We start from the raw sequence: 21,481 nt of genomic DNA on the forward strand, positions 1-21,481 counted from the left end.
GTACAAGATGGCTCTTTCAGCAACAAATGCCTGTGGGGGGGGTTAAAGATTCCCTTTCAACTTGCTCCACTGCAGGCTTCGGTTTACACTCTGCTCCTACTGCAGACCCTGGGCTCTAACACCGCCAGTTGTTGCCCGGAAGTGCTAGCTGCACAGAGAAAAACACCCGCCAATGTGTCAGTGGGGTTCAGCAACGCCAGCTGTTACTCTGCTGTGTAGCTGGCAACGTGTCCAGCACAAGCCACGCTGGCACAATAACAGACATTTTCCTGCCTCCAGTGCAGGCATCGGCCTACACTTTGCTCCTCTTTGATACCCTGGGTTTCAACACTGTCAGTTGTCACCTGGAAGTGTTGTCTACACAGAAAAAGCACTCGCTGATGTGTCAGTAGGGCTCCGCAATGCCAGCTGTTCCCCTGCTGTGTAGCCGGCAACGTGTCCTGCAAATGCCACGCAGACACAACAGACCTAAAGCTGCCACCATTGCAGGCTTCGGCCTACACTCTGCTCCTCTCCTCCTCCTGCTGACCCTGGGCTCTAACACCGCCAGTTTTTGCCCGGAAGTGCTAGCTGCACAGAGAAAAACACCCGCCAATGTGTCAGTGGGGTTCAGCAACGCCATCTGTTCCCCTGCTGTGTAGCCAGCAACGTGTCCTGCAAACGCCATGCAGGCACCTGAACTGAAATTAAAGGGAACCTGCCCCCCCAGGTGTTTCTATGTATAACAGCCACCTTGTACAGCAGTAATGCAGCATTTGTACAAGGTGGCTAACTTTTTCTCCTTGCCCACGTGGAATGCAACACTTACAAAATGTGTCTCATTACAGACCATTACATTGTCCCTGAGGTGTGACTTTCCTTTTTAATGACACGCAGCACCCCCCTTGGTAGCGCTGCCCGTCTTCTGACATCATTGGTTGGCTGGCTGTGCCTGCCCGACACAACATCCCTCGTTGTCTGATATATTTTGACTGCGAGGGTGTGATTGATGGGCATGTGCAGTGCATATGTTCGCCTGTCTTCACTCATCTCCTTCTGCCTTCTTGAGACTGTGCGGCCTCATGGCCGCGGCATGCGATAAGGGATCAGCGGAGGCCGCCCAGTCTGAAGCAAGTGTAAGGACATGAGTGAGCGGCAAACATATTTACTGCACAAGGCCATGAATCCCAGCTCTGCAGTGTGACTTTATGAAAAGACACCGCGCGTCTGGGATTCATGGCCATCACTAACCGCACTGGCCGATATGAAATGAGGTGGAAGACAGGCAGCGCTCACAGCGCATGGCCAAGGGATAACAAGAGCGCAGACTCCTGTACAGCAAATAACAACGCTCAGGAGGCTGCGCCCAGCACCAAGGCATTATTTTGGACACCTGTGCTGCGTCTCCTTAAAAAGACAAGTCACGCCTCCAATACAGTTTTACTGTACAATGGGCAAAATTGTGTACGTCTTTCATTCAGCGTGTGCAATGAGCAAAATTTAAAGAGCAACCTTTCACTTGTGGAGCATTACTGCTGCACAAGGTGTGGCTCTTCTACATTGTAACACCTGAGGGTGGGTTAAAGGTTACCTTTGAAATTGGTTCAATTAGGCTTTGGCCTACACTCTGCTCCTCTCCTCCTCCTGCTTACCCTGGGCTCTAACACCACCAGTTTTTGCCCGGAAGTGCTAGCTGCACAGAGAAAAACACCAGCCAATGTGTCAGTTGGGTTCAGCAACGCCAGCTGTTCTCCTGCTGTGTAGTCGGCAACGTGTCCAGCACAAGCCACGCTGGCACAACAGAACAAAAGCTGCCACCAGTGCAGGCTTCGGCCTACACTCTGCTCCTCTCCTCCTCCTGCTGACCCTGGGTTCTAACACCGCAAGTTTTTGCCCGGAAGTGCTAGCTGCACAGAGAAAAACACCAGCCAATGTGTTAGTGGGGTTCAGCACCGCCAGCTGTTCCCCTGCTGTGTAGTCGGCAACGTGTCCAGCACAAGCCACGCTGGCACAACAGAACAAAAGCTGCCACCAGTGCAGGCTTCGGCCTACACTCTGCTCCTCTCCTCCTCCTGCTGACCCTGGGTTCTAACACCGCAAGTTTTTGCCCGGAAGTGCTAGCTGCCCAGAGAAAAACACCAGCCAATGTGTTAGTGGGGTTCAGCACCGCCAGCTGTTCCCCTGCTGTGTAGCGGGTAACGTGTCCTGCAAACGCCATGCAGGCACCTGAACTGAAACTAAAGGGACCCTGCCCCCCCCCAGGTGTTTCTATGTATAACAGCCACCTTGAACAGCAGTAATGCTTCATTTGTACAAGGTGACTGACTTTTTCTACTTGCCCACATCGAACTCAAAAAACACGTACAAAATGTGTCTCATTAGAGACCATTACAGTGTCCCTGAGGTGTGACTTTCCTTTTTAATGACACGCAGCACCCCCATTGGTAATGCTGGCCGTCTTCTGACATCGTTGGTTGGCTGCCTGTGCCTGTGCGTCCGCCCTGCCCAACACAACGCCCCTCGTTGTCTTACTTATTTTGACTGCGAGGGTGTGATTGATGGGCACGAGCAGTGCATATCTTCGCCTGTCTTCACTCCCCTCCTTCCGCCTTCTTCAGACTGTGCGGCCTCATGGCCGTGGCATGCGATAAGGGATCAGCTGAGGCCGCCCAGTCTGAAGCAGGTGTAAGGACATGTGTGAGCGGCGAACATATTTACTGCACAAGGCCACGAATCCCAGCCCCGCACTGTGACTTTATGAAAAGACACTGTGGGTCTGGGATTCATGGCCATCGTTAACCGCACCAGCCACTAACATGAAATGAGGTCATAAGATGGGCAGCGCTAACAGGGCATGGCCAAGGGATAACAAGAGCGCATACTCCTGTACAGCAAATAACAACGCTCAGGAGGCTGCGCCCAGCACCAAGGCGTTATTTTTCGACACCTGTGCTGCGTCTCCTTAAAAAGACAAGTCATGCCTCCAATACAGTTTTACTGTACAATGGGCAAAATTGTGTACATCTCTCATTCAGCATGTGCAATGAGCAAAATTTAAAGAGCAACCTTTCACATGTGGAGCATTACTGCTGCACAAGGTGTGGCTCTTCTACATTGTAACACCTGAGGGTGGGTTAAAGGTTACCTTTGAAATTGGTTCAATTAGGCTTCGGCCTACACTCTGCTCCTCTCCTCCTCCTGCTGACCCTAGGCTCTATCACCACCATTTTTTGCCCGGAAGTGCTAGCTGCACAGAGAAAAACACCAGCCAATGTGTCAGTGGGGTTCAGCAACGCCAGCTGTTCCCCTGCTGTGTAGTCGGCAACGTGTCCAGCAGAAGCCACGCTGGTACAACAGAACAAAAGTTGCCATCAGTGCAGGCTTCGGCCTACACTCTGCTGCTCTCCTCCTCCTGCTGACCCTGGGCTCTAACACCGCCAGTTTTTGCCCGGAAGTGCTAGCTGCAGAGAAAAACACCAGTCAATGTGTTAGTGGGGTTCAGCACCGCCAGCTGTTCCCCTGCTGTGTAGTCGGCAACGTGTCCAGCACAAGCCACGCTGGCACAACAGAACAAAAGCTGCCACCAGTGCAGGCTTCGGCCTACACTCTGCTCCTCTCCTCCTCCTGCTGACCCTGGGCTCTAACACCGCCAGTTTTTGCCCGGACGTGCTAGCTGCACAGAGAAAAACACCAGCCAATGTGTTAGTGGGGTTCAGCACCGCCAGCTGTTCCCCTGCTGTGTAGCCGGCAACGTGTCGTGCAAACGCCACGCAGGCACCTGAACTGAAATTAAAGGGACCCTGCCCCCCCCAGGTGTTTCTATGTATAACAGCCACCTTGTACAGCAGTAATGCTGCATTTGTACAAGGTGGCTTACTTTTTCTCCTTGCCCACGTCGAACTCAACAAACACGTACAAAATGTGTCTCATTAGAGACCATTACAGTGTCCCTGAGGTGTGACTTTCCTTTTTAATGGCACGCAGCACCCCCATTGGTAATGCTGGCCGTCTTCTGACATCGTTGGTTGGCTGCCTGTGCCTGTGCGTCCGCCCTGCCCGACACAACGCCCCTCGTTGTCTTACTTATTTTGACTGCGAGGGTGTGATTGATGGGCACGAGCAGTGCATATCTTCGCTTGTCTTCACTCCCCTCCTTCCGCCTTCTTCAGACTGTGCGGCCTCATGGCCGTGGCATGCGATAAGGGATCAGCTGAGGCCGCCCAGTCTGAAGCAGGTGTAAGAAAAATGTGTGAGCGGCGAACATATTTACTGCACAAGGCCACGAATCCCAGCCCCGCACTGTGACTTTATGAAAAGACACTGTGGGTCTGGGATTCATGGCCATCGTTAACCGAACCAGCCAACATGAAATGAGGTCATAAGTCAGGCAGCGCTAACAGGGCATGGCCATGGGATAACAAGAGCACAGACTCCTCTACAGCAAATAACAACGCTCAGGAGGCTGCGCCCAGCACCAAGGCGTTATTTTTGGACACCTGTGCTGCGTCTCCTTAAAAAGACAAGTCACGCCTCCAATACAGTTTTACTGTACAATGGACAAAATTGTGTACGTCTTTCATTCAGCGTGTGCAATGAGCAAAATTTAAAGAGCAACCTTTCACTTGTGGAGCATTACTGCTGCACAAGGTGTGGCTCTTCTACATTTTAACACCTGAGGGAGGGTTAAAGGTTACCTTAGAAATTGGTTCTATTAGGCTTCAGCCTACACTCTGCTCCTCCTGCAGACCCTGAGCTCTAACACAGCCAGTTGGTGCCTGGAAATGCAGGCTGCACAGAGAAAAACACCCGCCATTGTGTCAGTGGGGTTCAGCAACGCCAGCTGTTCCCCCGCTGTGTAGCCGGCAACGTGTCCTGCAAACGCAACGCAGACACAAAGCTGCCTCCAGTGCAGGCTTCGGCCTACACTCTGCTCCCCCTGCTTACCCTTTGCTCCAACACCGCTAGTTGGGGCTCTAGGAAGACAATCTTGAATAGGCAACGCATCCGGGTTCCAGCACCGTCAGCTGGTTCTCGGCAGTGTCTTTGTCACGGGTAGTCCCTCGTGCCCAGCCTGGGTCCAGCACCAACAGCTGGTTCCGGGTAGTGTCAAGGTCACTTAGACGCTTATACGTTGCCCCGTCGTGTTGCGGTCGGGTTAGCCAACTCCATGGTGCCTCCAGTTTAGGAGCTTCCTATGTGGGCTGCGGGAATTGGCAATCAAGGCTGGTTTTGTAGTGCCTGTAGGCCAAGCTCCCCCTGTAGGACTGTTGGTGTTCGGTAACTGCGGCAGCCTCGCGGCTTAGCTGTTCTCTCCTCTCCTGTGGACCTTCTGGTCCACATCCTAGTTCCAGCACCATCAGCTGTTTCCGAGCAGAGCCTTTGGCTTAGGTGCCTCCTTCTGGGTATCCGAGTTCTGCCAACGCCAGGCAGTCCTTGGTAGTGCTTTTAAGCGCGGGTACAAACAGCTTAGTAACCGGGTTCCAGCACCGTCAGCTGGTCCTCGGTGCCATTGGCTCTTGCCCACTTGGGCAACGCATCCGGGTTCCAGTACCGTCAGCTGGTTCTTGGCAGTGTCTTTGTTATGGGTACTCCCTCGTGCCCAGCCTGGGTCCAGCACCGTCAGCTGGTTCCGGGTAGTGTCAAGGTCACTTAGACGCCTATGCGTTGCCCCGTCATGTTGCGGTCGGGTTAGCCAACTCCATGGTGCCTCCAGTTTAGGAGCTTCCTATGTGGGCTGCGGGAATTGGCAATCAAGGCTGGTTTTGTAGTACCTGTAGGCTAAGCTCCCCCTGTAGGACTGTTGGTGTTCGGTAACTGCGGCAGCCTCGCGGCTTAGCTGTTCTCTCCTCTCCTGTGGACCTTCTGGTCCACATCCTAGTTCCAGCACCGTCAGCTGGTTCCGGGCAGAGCCTTTGGCTTAGGTGCCTCCTTCTGGGTATCCGAGTTCTGCCAACGCCAGGCGGTCCTTGGTAGTGCTTTTAAGCACGGGTACCTACAGCTTAGTAACCGGGTTCCAGCACCGTCAGCTGGTCCTCGGTGCCATTGGCTCTTGCACACTTGGGCAACGCATCCGGGTTCCAGTACTGTCAGCTGGTTCTTGGCAGTGTCTTTGTCACGGGTACTCCCTCCCAGGCGGTCCTTGGTAGTGCTTTTAACCCCTTAATCCCATATGACGTACTATCCCGTCGAGGTGCCCTGGGACTTAATTCCCAGTGACGGGATAGTACGTCATATGCGATCGGCCGCGCTCACTGCCTATCGCAGCTGACATCCGGCACTATGTGCCAGGAGCGGTCACGGACCGCTCCCGGCACATTAACCCCCGGCACACCGCGATCAAACATGATCGCGATGTGCCGGCGGTATAGGGAAGCTTCCCGCAGGGAGGGGGCTCCCTGCGGGTTTCCCTGAGCCACCCGCAGCAACGCGATGTGATCGCGTTGCTGCGAGGGTCTTACCTCCCTCCCTGCCTGCTCCAGACCCGGATCCAATATGGCCGCAGCATCCGGGTCCTGCAGGGAGGGAGGTGGCTCAGAGCAGGCACTGTGAAGCAGCCTGCACTTCTCTTAGATCAGTGATCTGACAGAGTGCTGTGCAAACTGTCAGATCATCGATCTGTGATGTCCCCCCTGGGGCAAAGTAAAAAGTAAAAAAAAAAAAATTTCCAAACGTGTAAAAAAAAAAAAAAATATTCCAAAATAATGAAAAAAAAATATTATTCCCATAAATACATTTCTTTATCTAAATAAAAAAACAAAACAATAAAAGTACACATATTTAGTATCGCCACGTCCGTAACGACCCGACCTATAAAACTGGCCCACTAGTTAACCCCTTCAGTAAACACCGTAAGAAAAAAAAAAAAAAACGAGGCAAAAAACAACGCTTTATTATCATACTGCCGAACAAAAAGTGGAATAACACGCGATCAAAACGACAGATATAAATAACCATGGTACCACTGAAACCGACATCTTGTCCCGCAAAAAACGAGCTGCTATACAGCATGATCAGCAAAAAAATAAAAAAGTTATAGTCCTCAGAATAAAGCGATGCAAAAATAATTATTTTTTCTATAAAATAGTTTTTATCGTATAAAAGCGCCAAAACATAAAAAAATAATATAAATGAGGTATCGCTGTAATCGTACTGACCCGAAGAATAAAACTGCTTTATCATTTTTACCAAAAGCGGAACGGTATAAACACCTCCCCCAAAAGAAATTCATGAATAGCTGGTTTTTGGTCATTCTGCCTAACAAAAATCGGAATAAAAAGCGACCAAAAAATGTGACGTGCCCAAAAATGTTACCAATAAAAACGTCAACTCGTCCCGCAAAAAACAAGACCTCACATGACTCTGTGGACCAAAATATGGAAAATTTATAGCTCTCAAAATGTGGTAACGCAAAAAAAATTTTTTGCAATAAAAAGCGTCTTTCAGTGTGTGACGGCTGCCAATCATAAAAATCCGCTAAAAAACCCGCTATAAAAGTAAATCAAACCCCCCTTCATCACCCCCTTAGTTAGGGAAAAATAAAAAAAAATGTATTTATTTCCATTTTCCCATTAGGGCTAGGGTTAGGGCTAGGGTTAGGGCTAGGGTTAGGGTTAGGGCTAGGGTTAGGGCTAGGGTTAGGGTTGGGGCTAGGGTTAAGGTTACAGTTAGGGTTGGGGCTAAAGTTAGGGTTAGGGTTGGGGCTAAAGTTACGGTTAGGGTTTAGATTACATTTATGGTTGGGAATAGGGTTGGGATTGGGGTTAGGGGTGTGTCAGGGTTAGAGGTGTGGTTAGGGTTACTGTTGGGATTAGGGTTAGGGGTGTGTTTGGATTAGGGTTTCAGGTATAATTGGGGGGTTTCCACTGTTTAGGCACATCAGGGGCTCTCCAAACGCGACATGGCGTCCGATCTCAATTCCAGCCAATTCTGCGTTGAAAAAGTAAAACAGTGCTCCTTCCCTTCCGAGCTTTCCCGTGTGCCCAAACAGGGGTATCAGCGTACTCAGGACAAATAGGACAACAACCTTTGGGGTCCAATTTCTCCTGTTACCCTTGGGAAAATACAAAACTGGGGGCTAAAAAATAATTTTTGTGGGGAAAAAAAAAAGATTTTTTATTTTCACGGCTCTGCGTTATAAACTGTAGTGAAACACTTGGGGGTTCAAAGTTCTTACAACACATCTAGATAAGTACCTTGGGGGGTCTAGTTTCCAAAATGGGGTCACTTGTGGGGGGCTTCTACTGTTTAGGTACATTAGGGGCTCTGCAAACGCAATGTGACGCCTGCAGACAATTCCATCTAAGTCTGCATTCCAAATGGCGCTCCTTCCCTTCCGAGCCCTCCCACGCATCCAAACGGTGGTTCCCCCCACATATGGGGTATCAGCGCACTCAAGACAAATTGGACAACAACTTTTGGGGTCCAATTTCTCCTGTTACCCTCTGGAAAATACAAAACTGGGGGCTGAAAAATAACTTTTGTGGGAAAAAATTTTTGTTTTTATTTTACGGCTCTGCATTATAAACTTCTGTGAAGCCCTTGGTTGGTCAAAGCGCTCACCACACATCTAGATAAGTTCCTTAGGGGGTCTACTTTCCAACATAATGTCACTTGTGGGGGGTTTCTACTGTTTAGGTACATTAGGGGCTCTGCAAACGCAATGTGACGCCTGCAGACCATTCCATCTAAGTCTGCATTCCAAATGGCGCTCCTTCCCTTCTGAGCCCTTCCATGCGTCCAAACGGTAGTTCCCCCTCACATATGGGGTATCAGCGCACTCAGGACAAATTGGAAAACAACTTTTGGGGTCCAATTTCCCCTGTTACCCTCGGGAAAATACAAAACTGGGGGCTGAAAAATAATTTTTGTGGGAAAAAATTTTTGTTTTATTTTTACGGCTCTGCATTATAAGCTTCTGTGAAGCCCTTTGTTAGGAGTCGAGTTTCCTCTGCTGCACAGGGGGAATCTCGATCCGTGTCTGCTGTGGTCTCCCATTCAGTATCGGCCGCAGCGGGCTCTGCTCAGCGGAGACGTCGCTCCCAGCGTCTCGCTGGGGCTGATTCGGTGCATAGGGTCACCACTGCCTTTTCTGGCTTTCCTATGGTACCCTGCACTGATCTGCGGCAAGCGAGCCTCTCTGGGACTAAGTCCTTGTTTACTCACACTGAGCATGCCCAGGGCAGGGTCTCCCATTGGAGGTCGAGGGCCACATGTTCGGTCACATGCTCAGGTGCTGCAGTACATTCCATTGGTCCTTCTGGAAGGTCCTGAAAGGGCAAAACATGCTCAGGTACTGCAGCACTTTCCATTGGTCCTTCTGGAAGGTCCTGAAAGGGCAAAAACTTCAGTAGCAGCTTCCTGTGCTGCAACTATATAAACTGCGCATGACCGCATGGCCATGCGCTAGTATCGTCTTATGCTATATGCTTTGCGCCAATGTGGTCATGTGTTTGAATGTGTTCAGGGACCCGGCTGAAATAAGCCCCTAGAATGCTGGCACCTCCGGCGAGGAGATTGTGTTTAAGTGTGTTCAGGGACCCGACTGAAATAAGCCCCTAGAATGCTGGCATCTCCGGCGAGGAGTTTTGTATGCATATATGCATATAATAATCAGAACCTACCACTCCCGTCTCCAAGACTTTACACGTGCTGCGCCGATTCTTTGGAATGCACTACCTAGGTTAATACGATTAATTCCCAATCCCCACAGTTTTAAGCGTGCCCTAAAAACTCATTTGTTCAGACTGGCCTACCGCCTCAATGCATTAACCTAACGATCCCTGTGTGGCCTATTTAAAAAAAACAAAAAACAAAACAAAACAAAAAACAGATTCCTCGCACTATGTTCTCATTCACTTTATGCAGTTAATAGCCCTCTGTGTCTGTACTGCTGCATACTTAGGCAGTTAACTGGTTCATGCAGCTTTACATGAACACCCGAGCCTTACACTATGGCCGGACCGAAGAACTATAGCAATTGTTACCATCCACCTCTCGTGTCTCCCCTTTTCCTCATAGTTTGTAAGCTTGCGAGCAGGTCCCTCATTCCTCCTGGTATCTGTTTTGAACTGTATTTCTGTTATGCTGTAATGTCTATTGTATGTACAAGTCCCCTCTATAATTTGTAAAGCGCTGCGGAATATGTTGGCGCTATATAAATAAAAATTATTATTATATTATTATTATTATTATTATGCATGCATGATCACTCACTGCTCACATCTGGGTAGTTGGCCTGTGCCTCTGTGAAAGTCTAACAGGGCACAGAGCTTTCCTCTCGCGGTTACTCTGTGAAGCTAACAGAGTTGGTATATACCGCCATATAGAGCCGCCATTATTTAGCAGCAGGTGCTTTCCTGCACGGTGGATCCCGGGTTGCGAACGCACCAATTCTATTTAATAAATTATATATTTGGTGCGTTCCGCCAACCCTAACACCCTTGGTGGGTCAAATCGCTCACCACACATCTAGATAAGTTCCTTAGGGGGTCTACTTTCCAACATGGTGTCACTTGTGGGGGGTTTCTACTGTTTAGGTACATTAGGGGCTCTGCAAACGCAATGTGACGCCTGCAGACCATTCCATCTAAGTCTGCATTCCAAATGACGCTCCTTCCCTTCCGAGCCCTTCCATGCGTCCAAACGGTGGTTCCCCACCACATATGGGGTATCAGCGCACTCAGGACAAATTGGACAACAACTTTTGGGGTCCAATTTCTCCTCCTACCCTCGGGAAAATACAAAACTGGGGGCTAAAAAAATAATTTTTGTGGGAAAAAATGTTTTTGTTTTATTTTTACGGCTCTGCATTATAAACTTCTGTGAAGCCCTTGGTGGGTCAAAGCGTTCAAAACACATCTAGATAAGTTCCTTAGTGGGTCTACTTTCCAAAATGGTGTCACTTGTGGGGGGTTTCAATGTTTAGGCACATCAGTGGCTCTCCAAACGCAACATGGGGTTCCATCTCAATTCCTGTCAATTTTGCATTGAAAAGTCAAACGGCGCTACTTCCCTTCCGAGCTCTCCCATGCGCCCAAACAGTGGTTTACCCCCACATATGGGGTATCAGCGTACTCAGGACAAATTGTACAACAACTTTTGGGGTCCAATTTCTTCTCTTACCCTTGGGAAAATAAAAAATTGGGGGTGAAAATATAATTTTTGTGAAAAAATATGATATTTTATTTTTACGGTTCTGCATTATAAACTTCTGTGAAGCACTTGGTGGGTCAAAGTGCTCACCACACCTCTAGATAAGTTCCTTAGGGGGTCTACTTTCCAAAATTGTGTCACTTGTGGGGGGTTTCAATGTTTAGGCAGACCAGTGGCTCCTTCGCTTCCAAGCTCTGTCATGCGCCCAAACAGTGGTTTACCCCCACATATGGGGTATCGGCATACTCAAGACAAATTGTACAACAACTTTTGTGGTCCATTTTCTCCTGTTACCCTTGGTAAAATAAAACAAATTGGAGCTGAATTAAATTTTTTGTGAAAAAAAGTTAAATGTTCATTTTTATTTAAACATTCCAAAAATTCCTGTGAGGCACCAGAAGGGTTAATAAACTTCTTGAATATGGTTTTGAGCACCTTGAGGGGTGCAGTTTTTAGAATGGTGTCACACTTGGGTATTTTCTATCATATAGACCCCTCAAAATGACTTCAAATGAGATGTGGTCGCTAAAAAAAAATGGTGTTGTAAAAATGAGAAATTGCTGGTCAACTTTTAACCCTTATAACTCCCTAACAAAAAAAAATTTTGGTTCCAAAATTGTGCTGATGTAAAGTAGACATGTGGGAAATGTTACGTATTAAGTATTTTGTGTGACATATCTCTGTGATTTAATTGCATAAAAATTCAAAGTTGGAAAATTGTGACATTTTCAAAATTTTTGCCAAATTTCCGTTTTTTTCACAAATAAACGCAGGTAATATCAAATAAATTTTACCATTATCATGAAGTACAATATGTCTTGAGAAAACAGTGTCAGAATCACTGGGATCCGTTGAAGCGTTCCAGATTTATAACCTCATAAAGGGACAGTGGTCAGAATTGTAAAAATTGGCCTGGTCTTTAACGTGCAAACCACCCTTGGGGCTTAAGGGGTTAAGCGCGGGTACCTACAGCTTAGTAACCGGGTTCCAGCACCGTCAGCTGGTCCTCGGTGCCATTGGCTCTTGCACACTTGGGCAACGCATCCGGGTTCCAGTACCGTCAGTTGGTTCTCGGCAGTGTCTTTGTCACGGGTACTCCCTCGTGCCCAGCCTGGGTCCAGCACCGTCAGCTGGTTCCGGGTAGTGTCAAGGTCACTTAGATGCCTATACGTTGCCCCGTCGTGTTGCGGTCGGGTTAGCCAACTCCATGGTGCCTCCAGTTTAGGAGCTTCCTATGTGGGCTGCGGGAATTGGCAATCAAGGCTGGTTCTGTAGTGCCAATAGGCCAAGCTCCCCCTGTAGGACTGTTGGTGTTCGGTAACTGCGGCAGCCTCGCGGCTTAGCTGTTCTCTCCTCTCCTGTGGACATTCTGGTCCACATCCTGGTTCCAGCACCGTCAGCTGGTTCCAGGCCGAGCCTTTGGCTTAGGTGCCTCCTTCTGGGTATCCGAGTTCCGCCAACGCCAGGCGGTCCTTGGTAGTGCTTTTAAGCGCGGGTACCTACAGCTTTGTAAGCGGGTTCCAGCACCATCAGCTGGTCCTCGGTCGTGCCATTGGCTCTTGCACACTTGGGCAACGCATCCGGGTTCCAGTACCGTCAGCTGGTTCTCGGCAGTGTCTTTGTCACGGGTACTCCCTCGTGCCCAGCCTGGGTCCAGCACCGTCAGCTGGTTCCGGGGAGTGTCAAGGTCACTTAGACGCCTATACGTTGCCCCGTCATGTTGCGGTCGGGTTAGCCAACTCCATGGTGCCTCCAGTTTAGGAGCTTCCTATGTGGGCTGAGGGAATTGGCAATCAAGGCTGGTTCTGTAGTGCCAGTAGGCCAAGCTCCCCCTGTAGGACTGTTGGTGTTCGGTAACTGCGGCAGCCTCCCTGCCTAGCTGTTCTCTCCTCTCCTGTGGACCTTCTGGTCCACATCCTGGTTCCAGCACTGTCAGCTGGTTCTGGGCCCAGCCTTTGGCTTAGGTGCCTCCTTTTGGGTATCCGACTTCCGCCAATGCCAGGCGGTCCTTGGTAGTGCTTTTAAGCGCGGGTACCTACAGCTTAGTAACCGGGTTCCAGCACCGTCAGCTGGTCCTCGGTGCCATTGGCTCTTGCACACTTGGGCAACGCATCCGGGTTCCAGTACCGTCAGTTGGTTCTCGGCAGTGTCTTTGTCACGGGTACTCCCTCGTGCCCAGCCTGGGTCCAGCACCGTCAGCTGGTTCCGGGTAGTGTCAAGGTCACTTAGATGCCTATGCATTGCCCCGTCGTGTTGCGGTCGGGTTAGCCAACTCCATGGTGCCTCCAGTTTAGGAGCTTCCTATGTGGGCTGCGGGAATTGGCAATCAAGGCTGGTTCTGTAGTGCCAATAGGCCAAGCTCCCCCTGTAGGACTGTTGGTGTTCGGTAACTGCGGCAGCCTCGCGGCTTAGCTGTTCTCTCCTCTCCTGTGGACATTCTGGTCCACATCCTGGTTCCAGCACCGTCAGCTGGTTCCAGGCTGAGCCTTTGGCTTAGGTGCCTCCTTCTGGGTATCCGAGTTCCGCCAACGCCAGGCGGTCCTTGGTAGTGCTTTTAAGCGCGGGTACCTACAGCTTTGTAAGCGGGTTCCAGCACCATCAGCTGGTCCTCGGTCGTGCCATTGGCTCTTGCACACTTGGGCAACGCATCCGGGTTCCAGTACCGTCAGCTGGTTCTCGGCAGTGTCTTTGTCATGGGTACTCCCTCGTGCCCAGCCTGGGTCCAGCACCGTCAGCTGGTTCCGGGGAGTGTCAAGGTCACTTAGACGCCTATACGTTGCCCCGTCATGTTGCGGTCGGGTTAGCCAACTCCATGGTGCCTCCAGTTTAGGAGCTTCCTATGTGGGCTGAGGGAATTGGCAATCAAGGCTGGTTCTGTAGTGCCAGTAGGCCAAGCTCCCCCTGTAGGACTGTTGGTGTTCGGTAACTGCGGCAGCCTCCCTGCCTAGCTGTTCACTCCTCTCCTGTGGACCTTCTGGTCCACATCCTGGTTCCAGCACTGTCAGCTGGTTCTGGGCCCAGCCTTTGGCTTAGGTGCCTCCTTTTGGGTATCCGACTTCCGCCAATGCCAGGCGGTCCTTGGTAGTGCTTTTAAGCGCGGGTACCTACAGCTTAGTAACCGGGTTCCAGCACCGTCAGCTGGTCCTCGGTGCCATTGGCTCTTGCACACTTGGGCAACGCATCCGGGTTCCAGTACCGTCAGCTGGTTCTCGGCAGTGTCTTTGTCACGGGTACTCCCTCGTGCCCAGCCTGGGTCCAGCACCGTCAGCTGGTTCCGGGTAGTGTCAAGGTCACTTAGACGCCTATGCGTTGCCCCGTTGTGTTGCGGTCGGGTTAGCCAACTCCATGGTGCCTCTAGTTTAGGAGCTTCCTATGTGGGCTGCGGGAATTGGCAATCAAGGCTGGTTCTGTAGTGCCAGTAGGCCAAGCTCCCCCTGTAGGACTGTTGGGGTTCGGTAACTGCGGCAGCCTCGCGGCCTAGCTGTTCTCTCCTCTCCTGTGGACCTTCTGGTCCACATCCTGGTTCCAGCACCGTCAGCTGGTTCCAGGCAGAGCCTTTGGCTTAGGTGCCTCCTTCTGGGTATCCGAGTTCCGCCAACGCCAGGCGGTCCTTGGTAGTGCTTTTAAGCGTGGGTACCTACAGCTTAGTAACCGGGTTCCAGCACCGTCAGCTGGTCCTCGGTCGTGCCATTGGCTCTTGCACAGTTGGCCAACGCATCCGGGTTCCAGTACCGTCAGCTGGTTCTCGGCAGTGTCTTTTGCTCTTGTACCTTCTGCTCCCCATCCTGGTTCCAGTAACGTCAGCTGGTTCCGGGCAGAGCCTTTGGCTTAGGTGCCTCCTTCCGGGTATCCGAGTTCCGCCAACCTCAGGCGGTCCTTGGTAGTGCTTTTTAGCAAGGGTACCTCCTGCTTAGTAACCGGGTTCCAGTAACGTCAGCTGGTCCTCGGTAGTTCCATTGGCTTTTTGACCTTCGGGTAGCCATCCGAGTTAAAGTTCCATCAGCTGGTTCTCGGCATTTTCTCAGCCTTCTTGTACCTTCTGCTACATTTCCAAGTTCAAGACCCTAAAGACGACGACCCGGAAGACCACCCCTAAGATGACGACGACACCAGAGATGACAACCACTGAGATGACGACGACCCTGGAGATGACGACCCTGAAGACCACCCTGATGATGACGACGACGACGACGGCGGAGACAACGACGGCGGAGACGATGACGGCGGAGACGACGACCCTGGAGACGACGACCCTGGAGACGACGACATGGAACACCGAGAAGCAGAAAAACAAGAGGCTGCAGAACAAAGAGCAGAAGAACATTAAGCATAACACTTAATATCAAAGCAAAAGATATTATCTAAATTATATGCAGAAGAAGACTAAGCAGTGTATGGGGGTGAGTCCGTTCCTCCTCGTGGTGCCCCTGGATAAAGCCTGATGCTGCAGGCCAAACTGAACGCGGACAAATGTAACTTTTGTGACAGGCAGAACGGAAGGTGTAATCTTCAAACTTTTATAGATAACAACTACGGGAATGCCTGTCACAAATGAGAATATGATGAAGAAGTAGAATAGGAAGAATAATAATAGTTGAAGAAAATGAATATGAATAATGTAATAAAAAAAAATGTTGAAGATGAAGAAGAAGATGAATAATGTGAAGAAGAAGTTGATGTCAAAGATGCTGATGATGATGAAGATGAAAGTGTGGGAAAAGTAAAAAAAAAGAAGGGGAAGGGCGTGGAATAGTGAAACATCAATATCTGACAAAATAAAAAAAAAATTTACATAGTAAATATCTTTGTAACTCCGAACGTCTTTAAAAAAAAAAAAATTCCTGCTATTCTATTTGATTGGGCTAAACCTCTATGCCTTTAATGTCTCCGCCACCTCCCCAAATACATCCTGCATTATTCTTAGTTGTTTTCCTTCATGTAGAATGAACCTACAAGGAAAGAAAGGGTTTATTTTAATTCCGATATTTTGGTCCCATTGACTTGTATTGGGATCGGGTATCGGTATCGGCGATATCCGATATTTTTTGAATATCGTCCGATCCAATCCGATACCGATACTTTCCGATATCGGAAGGTATCGCTCAACACTATATGAGGTATTGGTTTAATATTTTGGCCAAAATAAAGTAAGCCCGCAACCCAACGTCAAGGGTCCCCATAATATTGCGGGTCCTACCACTAATATCAAAAACAGCTAACATAGAAAAAACTCTGAAAAAATACATACCATGAGATACGGCCTTCCCAAAACCCTGTCCAATCTTTCTTCCACTGAGAAACAAGCTCTGTCCTCTCTTCACACTAACAAATCTATTATAGTGAAACCAGCGGACAAAGGGGGAGCAATCGTGGTTATGAACCGTGCACAGTACATGAGTGGTTAGTGGTTAGTATGAGCCTTGTGAATCCATTCAATAATTATCTCTTTCTTTACAGACCCGCTAAAACGCGACTGCATTAGACCTACTAACACTACACTGGGTGAGTTGCCCCTAGCACCCTAGCTTGTAATGTCCTTTGCCCCCTTTTTTTCCCTTTCTAGGTGTTTATTTATATATCATATTCATTTATCTAATGATCCTGTATTTTAACCCTATGGCACCACACAACTATGCTCATTGCGGCCATCACATGGTCCCCAGGCCACATATTATCCCCATTCTGGCCCTTAACTTATTGACACATTGCCATATTCTGAGCTACAGGCGGCGCATAGTTACAGGGTTGCCACAACATGGGCTGCGCATGCGCACTGAAGCTCCACACAATGGCGGTATGTCACTTCCGGTCCGCACCATCCATTTCCGGTGCGGCGGCCATTTAACATGCACACGCCGTACCTGCTGCAGACCCGGCACACGCTGCACCAGAGCAAAGCGCGGGATCGCTGCTCTATATCCCGACACTGCAGGTAATCAGCTGTTACACCCTCTCCTCCTCGGTGCACATTGGACATTAACAGGGGAGTGCTATATTCATACCGTCTACTCTTAACAGGTCCATATTATCTGAAGGGAGCTTCCATGAGCATACTTAGTGCATTGTTTAAGGTACTTTATCAGTTTCTATGGGCACACCTCTTAGTCTAGACCAGCTAACCCTTGTTCACTATCTTCTGCAGAGCCTATATTTCACCGCAGGGACTTTCCCCTCTCTGCACACTATTTTCTAACTGGAACAAGGTAATTTACTGGGCGACTGTCTCAGACAATGGGATTTGAGCATTATGTTATATGCAATGTCATTTTCATATGTGGTGCCTGCAACATGTTTCGATCACACATCCTTTCTCTCCGGCAATGCCTATATTCTATATTTTATTGGAACTCACTATACTATCCCTACCCGCAGGATACTCAGGATCTTTTGTGCCCTACCCCGATTCTTGATCCCTGATTCGTCACTTCTACAGACGTCCTTGTATGTTTTTGTTGGTGGACATGTCTTTCTCTTCTTTCTTCAAGTCTAGTACGATCCACTATTGTTCTGACAATTGATTGTGTTATTTTATTTATGTTATTTATTTTTTGCATTCTGCGTATTTCTTTTTTTTCCACAGCGAATACGTGACAAAGGCTCTAATTGAGCCGAAACGTTGTTTAATCGCATATGCTGTAATATTCTGTTATGTTCCCAGTTCATATTAATAAATTGATACAATTTTGCATAACTAATCTACAGAGAGTGCGGTGAATTTTGAAATTTTTTACTATCGGGGCCATTGGTCCATTACACAAGTACCTCGCCTTACTATAGGCAGAGTGCACACCAAAAATCTTTTCCTACTTACATTGTGTTGTTATATACACTGGGCCTGAGTTTTGGTTCAGTCTCCCCCCAAAAAAGGGAGACTCAAATTCCCACAAAGTGGATATACTTCAGTCCTGTTAGTCTCCCCCCCAAAAAAGTGAGGTTCAAATTATCACAAAGTGGATATACTTCAGTCCTGTTAGTTTGTCGTATATCAGCCAGCCACTTTCTGCCACTTACATTGTGTTGTTTTGTACACTGGGCCTGAGGTTTGGTTCAGTCTCCCCCCAAAAAAGTGAGATTGAAATACTCACAAAATTGATATGTTTCAGTCCTGTTAGTTTGTCGTATATCAGCCAGCCACTTTCTGCCACTTACATTGTGTTGTTTTATGCACAGGGCCTGAGGTTTGGTTCAGTCTCCCCCCAAAAAAGTGAGATTGAAATACTCACAAAATTGATATGTTTCAGTCCTGTTAGTTTGTCGTATATCAGCCAGCCACTTTCTGCCACTTAGATTGCGTTGTTATATACACTGGGCCTGAGTTTTGGTTCAGTCTCCCAAAAAAAAGGGAGATATAAATTCTCAACAAGTTTATATACACCTTCTACCTTGTTTTACAGTACCATATAATGGTTGTTATTTTGGTTAGATTTTCCAAAAAATGAGGAAGTCTGGTGGAAGAGCCCATGGGCGGTGGTTGCCAGCTGGTACTGATGGTGGTGGTGGTGGTGGTGCATATAGTGGTAGTGGCAAATGCACAATAGCACCTAAGGCTGGAGGTGTTGAGCCAGCGTCATCGTCTGGCTACACAAGGCCTCGAAGGTTCCCTTATCTGGGAGTAGGAAAATAGCTTTTAAAGCCGGAGCAGCAGGAAAAAGTTTTGGCTTTCCTTGCTGACTCAGCCTCTAGCTCTTTCGCCTCCTCTTCAGAAAGTTCCAAATATAAAAGCAGCAAGTCGTCAGTGGATGCTCCCGGTCAGGAACAAGACATTTCCTTGTGTCCTTCACCCAAACCAAAAGTTAAGGATGCGTCAGGAGTAGTGTTGAGCGATACCTTCCGATATCGGAAAGTATCGGTATCGGTTTGGATCGGCCGATATTCAAAAAATATCGGATATCGCCGATACCGATACCCGATCCCAATGCAAGTCAATGGGACCAAAATATCGGAATTAAAATAAACCCTTTCTTTCCTTGTAGGTTCATTCTACATGAAGGAAAACAACTAAGAATAATGTAGGATGTATGGGGGAGGTGGCGGAGACATTAAAGGCAATGAGGATTAGTCCAATCAAATAGAATAGCATGATTTTTTTTTTTTTAAAGACGTTCGGATTGAAAAAGATATTGACTATGTAAATTTTTTTTATTTTGTCAGATATTGATGTTTCACTATTCCACGACCTTCCCCTTCTTTTTTTTCCTTTTCCCACACTTTCATCTTCATCATCATCAGCATCTTTGACATCAACTTCTTCACCTTATTCATCTTCTTCATCTTCTACCTATTTTTTTTTTTTTATTACATTCTTCATATTCATTATCTTCAACTATTATTATTCTTCCTATTCTACATATTCTTTTTATTCCACTGTTATTATTCTTCCTATTCTACTTCTTCATCATATTCTCATTTGTGACAGGCATTCCCGTAGTTGTTATCTATAAAAGTTGGAAGATTACACCTTCCGTTCTGCCAGTCACAAAAGTTACATTTGTCCGCGTTCAGTTTGGCCTGCAGCATCAGGCTTTATCCAGGGGCACCACGAGGAGGAACGGACTCACCCCCATACACTGCTTAGTCTTCTTCTGCATATAATTTAGATAATATCTTTTGCTCTGATATTAAGTCTTATGCTTAATGTTCTTCTGCTCTTTGTTCTGCAGCCTCTTGTTCTTCTGCTTCTCGGTCTTCCATGTTGTCGTCTCCAGGGTCGTCGTCTCCAGTGTCGTCATCTCCGCCGTCGTCGTCTCAGCCGTCGTCGTCTCCGCTGTCGTCGTCTCCGCCGTCGTCGTCGTCGTCATCGGGGTGGTCTTCCGGGTCGTCGTCATCGGGGTGGTCTTCCGGGTCGTCGACGTTAGGGTCTTCAACTTGGAAATGTAGCAGAAGGTACAAGAAGGCTGAGAAAATGCCAAGAACCAGCTGATGGAACTGGAACTCGGATGGCTACCCGAAGGTTCAAGAGCCTATGGAACTACCGAGGACCAGCTGACGTTACTGGAACCCGGTTACTAAGCAGGAGGTACCCGTGCTAAAAAGCACTACCAAGGACCGCCTGACGTTGGCGGAACTCGGATACCCAGAAGGAGGCACCTAAGCCAAAGGCTCTGCCCGGAACCAGCTGACGTTACTGGAACCAGGATGGGGAGCAGAAGGTACAAGAGCAAAAGACACTGCCGAGAACCAGCTGACGGTACTGGAACCCGGATGGGTAGCCGAAGGTCCAAGAGCCAATGGAACTACCAAGGACCAGCTGACGTTACTGGAACCCGGTTACTAAGCAGGAGGTACCCGTGCCTGAAAGCACTACCAAGGACCACCTGACGTTGGTGGAACTTGGATACCCAGAAGGAGGCACCTAAGCCAAAGGCTCTGCCCAGAACCAGCTGACGGTACTGGAACCAGGATGGGGAGCAGAAGGTACAAGAGCAAAAGACACTGCCGAGAACCAGCTGACGGTGCTGGAACCAGGTGGTGGACCCGAAGGCCCACAGGAGAGGAGAGAACAGCTAGGCCGCGAGGCAGCCGCAGTTACCGAACCCCAACAGTCCTACAGGGGGAGCTGGGCCTACTGGCACTACAGAACCAGCCTTGACTACCAGTTCACGCAGCCCACATAGGAAGCTCCTAAACTGGAGGCACCCTGGAGTTGGCTAACTCGACCGCACCACGACGGGGCAAGCATAGGCATCTCAGTGAAGTTGACACAACCCGGAAACAGCTGACGGTGCTGAAACCAGGCTTGGCACGAGGGAGTACCTGTGACAAGAACACTGCCGAGAACCAGCTGGCGGTGCTGGAACCCGGATGCGTTGCCCCAGTGTGCAAGAGCCAATGGCACGACCGAGGACCAGCTGACGGTGCTGGAACCCGGTTACTAAGCTGTAGGTGCCCGCGCTTAAAAGCACTACCAAGGACCGCCTGGCGTTGGCGGAACTCTGATACCCAGGAGGAGGCACCTAAGCCAAAGGCTCGGCCCGGAACCAGCTGACGGTGCTGGAACCAGGTGGTGGACCCCAAGGCCCACAGGAGAGGAGAGAACAGCTAGGCCGCGAGGCAGCCGCAGTTACCGAACCCCAACAGTCCTACAGGGGGAGCTGGGCCTACTGGCACTACAGAACCAGCCTTGACTACCAGTTCACGCAGCCCACATAGGAAGCTCCTAAACTGGAGGCACCCTGGAGTTGGCTAACCCGACCGCACCACGACGGGGCAAGCATAGGCGTCTCAGTGAAGTTGACACAACCCGGAAACAGCTGATGGTGCTGAAACCAGGCTTGGCACGAGGGAGTACCTGTGACAAGAACACTGCCGAGAACCAGCTGGCGGTGCTGGAACCCGGATGCGTTGCCCCAGT

This window comes from Ranitomeya imitator, chromosome 4, assembly GCF_032444005.1.
Source record: "Ranitomeya imitator isolate aRanImi1 chromosome 4, aRanImi1.pri, whole genome shotgun sequence".
NCBI classification, from domain to species: Eukaryota; Metazoa; Chordata; class Amphibia; order Anura; family Dendrobatidae; genus Ranitomeya; species Ranitomeya imitator.